The sequence below is a fragment of the Montipora capricornis genome, chromosome 14, assembly GCF_036669925.1.
Source record: "Montipora capricornis isolate CH-2021 chromosome 14, ASM3666992v2, whole genome shotgun sequence".
Lineage (NCBI taxonomy): Eukaryota > Metazoa > Cnidaria > Anthozoa > Scleractinia > Acroporidae > Montipora > Montipora capricornis.
The window spans coordinates 47301800-47306799 of NC_090896.1; the positions used below are offsets into that span (position 1 = coordinate 47301800).

Genomic DNA, 5000 nt, shown 5'->3' on the forward strand with positions numbered 1-5000 from the left:
CCTTTATTGAGCAGGAATTGAATAAGACGTTTACAAAATGAGGAGGCCTGTTACGAGCTGGGAGTTTCTGGTTAGGAAATTCAGAGTGGAAAAACGTACTGCGCAGCTTTTCTGCGCATTTCTGGCCCTGCTTGCGGGCTCAGGTACTAATGGAAGCTGCAATGGTTCACCATGGTTGGAAAGAGCGACGGACTCTAAAAAGGCACGCGAGGCTATCACTCGGTTGATTTATTTATACTTGAGCAAGCATGAAATTTTTTCGGCATTTCACTGTTAAGAAAACAAGTCTCCCCCTGCCTGGTGAGAGGCTCTCTTCCTTATATATTCAGTGGGTTGCTTATATGGATGCAATATGTAAAGAGTGTTTGTGGATATGTGTCTCTGCAACGAAATTTCTTGTATATCGCGGTAAAATAAAGGGTTCTGAAACTGTCTTTAGGTTAATTTTGTCCCAAAAAAGTTGATTCCCTACGAAAAACAATACACCAGCTTTTCATTAGTGACGTTAAAATGTTGCTGCTTACCGGGAATATTGGGAAAGCAAACAAAGTTCGTAGCCTTTTTTTTGTTTACACGATCGACGAAATTCCCACCATTTTTTCAAACTTTGAGCCTGGCGCACAGTCAAAACTCGCGCACGCTTATTACGTTTTTCCGCTCTGAAGTTCGGAAATAGAACAACTTCAAATTCTTTCCCAGGGTGCTCTTCCCTTCGAAGATGGGAAGGACTGGAAAGGAGACACAAAAAAAACAAAGAAGTTTTCCTAAAGCTGGCAAACTGCATTTCACTCATAAATCACTTTAGTGGGACGAATGGCAGAATCTACTCACCGCCTCGAGATCGTTTTCCCTTCCTTCCTTTCTTCCTTTTCCCTTCCTTCCGAAGGGTAAAGTGCCCTTTTTATGTACATTATGAAAACGTGTTAGATGTTTAGAAGCATACGAAGTACTAAATTACATCTTTGATTATGTTTCATGTCGTATATTATAAGATAAATAAAAATACGCTGCTGTACGAAACTGTTTTTCGGTTTCATGTTGTGAAATTGTCAATACTACCACACATTGCCTTTTTGCTGATTTATTACCTACAATGATACACGCAACGTTGGGACGTACGCGGAGAGTTTGGAGAGCACGAGAGAGATAGCCTGAACATCGTCTAGTGGTCCCGTGACTAATAAATACCACGACTGATAAAGACGTTGGGATTAAACGTCGAAATACTTCATTTCCAAGAAATGTTTGTTCTGAGCCGGTCTTTTTATATTATTTCTCGTATTTCCGGAGGTAAAATATTCTCTTTTTTCAGTTGTTAGCTACGAAACCATTTTTACAGTAACATAGTACTTCCGGAGCAGATCTAATCAAATTATCGTGGAAAGATCTCTACCAAAACGCGCGGACTCAGTCAGTTTTCCGCGTGAGTGACTCAACACGTCACAACACTTATTTCCCTCCCACAGCTGATATGTAGGTCATTGCATGGATACAACAATCAGAAAACAACACTACGAGTCAATCACAGCTTACAGGCTTGCCTTTCAGTTCTCTTAAAGAGGAATCTTCTAGCTAAAATGTACGGATATTAAGTTCTTTAATTCCTACTTAAGATGTGTGGGAAATTTCCCTAACTTTGCTGTTGTAACGGCCTACTCACGTTTTTTGCGCCTGCCTTTAAGTCTGTAAATTGGCCACAAAAACATTATTTCCCCTCACGGACCTCTAGTTCAATACTGTACGTAAGTCAAGGGATTACAACCGGTGTCTGAAGACAGTAACCTACTCTCTTGATGGACTACCACATTCTCATAACTTATATTAACAGATACTTACGGCAAAACTTAAGAAGAATTTGTTTTTTGGGCTATATCAAAGAGTTAATTCTCGTCTTTGTATCTTTGTAGACACCCAGTTGATTACAAAATATCATTTTATAGTTCTTTCAGCACTAGCGTTGTATCGTGTGTTAATCCGGCCGCGTGCAAAGTTTGTGTTACCCCAAATAGCGGTTTCCTTGGAAACGTTGTCAAAATAAGATGGCGAGACGGTGAATCAGCAAAGGTAAACAGCACCTGTCAATAAAGACAATTTAAGTCAGCGAATTAAAGCCGTGCATCCGAGGGAGGCGCGGTGGCCTCATGGTTAGTGCGCTCCTCTTTGGATCGAGCGATGCGGGTTCGACCCCTGGCTAGGGACATTGTGTTGTCTCCTTAGGCAAGACACTTTACTCTCACAGTGTCTCTCTCCACCCAGGTGTATAAATAGGTAAAGGGATGGGGGAATTACTGCTGGGGGTAACCCTGCGATGGACTAGCATCTCATCCAGGGGGAAGTAGAAATACTCCTATTCACTTCATGCTACAGCAACCAGGATAAGCTCCTGTCTGATCGGCCACTTGGCTCGAACGCAGACTTTACCATGTGAAGGAAAAATCAATAATAGTTTAGAACGCGTTTTGTATAAACGTGTTCAAAGAAAAGTCTTTACAAGGAAAACACCAACCTCGTTCCCAGAGTCTCTCTTCTCTGCTTTCCTTGGTCGTTGGACCAAGGGAGGCAGAGAAGAGACACCCTGGGAACGAGGTTGGCCTCCCGGTACGGCATTGAGGGAGAGATATGTCGGCCCCTAAACCATATGTTAAAAATCCCACGCCTACTCACAGCTCCAAACCGCCCTTGTCAATATAGCGTAAGAATTAGATGGCTTATATATTCAAGGGAAAAGTCATTTATCTGTCATATGGTAAGCACTTGGAGTCGCAGATTACAAAGTGTGCGCATGCGCCCTCCTAAAGGTAACATACATACAGTCTTAAGCTTTTTCCGAATAACTACAGGAGTTAATATCTTCGAGACATTACATTTACAGCTAAAATACACAGCATATACAGATACCTACTAAATACATAATATTTAAAGATATATTCATTAAAAAGAAAAGCCGCTGTACAAAATGCGGCCCTAGCTGGATTCTCTTTTAAAACCAGTAAACTCATAGGTACGGATAAAATCAGGTAGCGCATTCCGCAACTTAGCTGATACGTAAGAAAAAAGAGAACTAAGACCATTAACTGGTTGTTCCAGGTTTATTGAGGAACAGAATGTAATTTCCGCGAAGATCATGCATAAGAAGGGGACGAGAGAGAAAACGTATTTTTCATATAAGCAGAAAAACCCTTTAAAAAAAACACAAAACAACAAAAAAAACACACTTTTATCAAGTAATACGAGGAAATTTTGAATGCGCTTATTGCATGCATAGAGATGTAGAGCTTGACTTTTGAAGTAAAAGGACAGGTATTCTGCAAATATAAATATCGTTATCCTTTTATTTACATTATTATACCGTTTCTTAGACACGACAATTACAGCGAAATGAAAGCACAACTTTGTCGCGAATTTTCTATGATAAAAACTGTCTAAAAGTCTTGATTGTTAATTAAACAAACCCAAGTAACCTTGGATATCATCGCTCAAAAAAAAACACGTAAAGCAAGTGTAGGAATCACACGGTGATTCCGAAGAAGTCCGATTGTGGCCGTGAAGAAAAGAAGGCGCCTGGGTCAGCCGGAATTTTCTTACAGTTCGACAATGCAAAAATAATCCACAATTCCTGTTTGCAAACAAACAATCAAGAGATTCTCCATATCAAGCTTGTGTGCTAACAAACGATTTTCATCACAAAATGGGTTAAATCCTGCTTTTTGGTCTTGGAAAATACTGCTTAGATATTACACTAGACTCCTAGAGAAGATTAGTTTCAGTAATTCTCTTGATGCATATCAGTGAAGATATCGGTCGGGAAACGATATAACCTTGTCCATCACAAGGTGTCCATAACCCAATGTCTTCACCAAACCGTGTTAGAATGAACCAAATGTTACATGCAGTCGTTCTACAGAGATAAAAGCGAAATTAGTAAGGAAGGTCGTAGAAAACAAAAACAAAAAATCCTACGGGAACAAAAGTTTAGAACAGTCCTTAGAGCAGGTGTAAGGAAGTTGTAGCCCAAGAAAGTATTATTTAAATTAGTTGCATTGTTTGTTTGGTATAGTCGATAGTCGACGGAGACAAACAAGTTTTGACGCTGCAAAATTCGACAACAACTGGAAAAATATTCCCTTCTTGATTCGTAATGTGAGTGTCCATTGGCATCATTAGGGCCTGACTGAAGGGAATTTCAAAGGAATAAAGAACGACCTGCAAAGAGTGACCTGTGTTTTAGACCCCCCTTAGCTTAGGGCAGGTTTGCTAAAGCAGGAGGTAAATAAATATGATAACATTGAATTAGATTTAAATGATGATGCGGGAGTCGAATAATTTTTACTGGGTTGGCAGTTTGGCAATCCCAGTCGGAAAGTGGGTGGGATTTGTTTGTTTTATTATTTATATTTTTTAGTTTTTTTTTTAGTTTTTTTTTCGTGTCGGTAAAAGTCTTGCCTGTCAATCCCCTGGTAAGTGGTGTCTTTGTGCATAGAACCTTCTGCGCGTATTTTCTTAGGATCGAGAGGGTAGTGGGAATGCGTAGATTTCTCTAGTGGACACAGTAGAATCATTAATTTAGCCTGCAATGCCGGGCGTCGAAAGTCATGTAACGCGAATGGCGTTTTAGTGGATCCTTAAACAAAATAAACCCTTATGGAAAGTCAGTTGGATAAACTAGGCAGGCGGTGAAAACCCAACACCTGGAATCTCAAAAGCGTCGCCCGTCGAGCCGAAATCAAAGTGAACTGTATTTTTAAAATAATATTTTTCCAAGTGTGCTGTTATGTAGAACACTGAAAGCAAATGGAAAGTTCTCTGGTAACTTATGGGTTCAACTAAGACAGAGAACGAATCGAACACCTTAAGTGGATCTGTGATCAACTCTGAAACAGTCTTCAGGTAAAAAAATAATTGGAAATGTGACAGCCAAGAATTATTTGAAAGAAAGCTTGTCGTGTATTTTGTGCTTCATTATTCAAGGAAAAGGTTCTTCATGGCAACGGTTTGATCCT

The 5000-nt window shown here is 39.9% G+C and overlaps 2 protein-coding genes across 3 annotated transcripts in view; both read left to right on the forward strand.

Annotated features, from left to right (window-relative positions):
- LOC138033561 (histamine H2 receptor-like) overlaps window positions 1-841 on the forward strand; it is a 17198-nt gene extending 16357 nt beyond the window's left edge. For both annotated transcript variants that reach the window (XM_068881344.1, XM_068881345.1), the window contains exon 3: window positions 1-841. This exon is cut by the window's left edge and continues 1885 nt beyond it. The gene's annotated coding sequence lies outside the window, so the exon portion shown is untranslated.
- Window positions 1-5000, forward strand: part of LOC138033564 (histamine H2 receptor-like) — a 27250-nt gene that overhangs the window by 12854 nt on the left and 9396 nt on the right. The gene's annotated exons all lie outside the window — the stretch shown is intronic.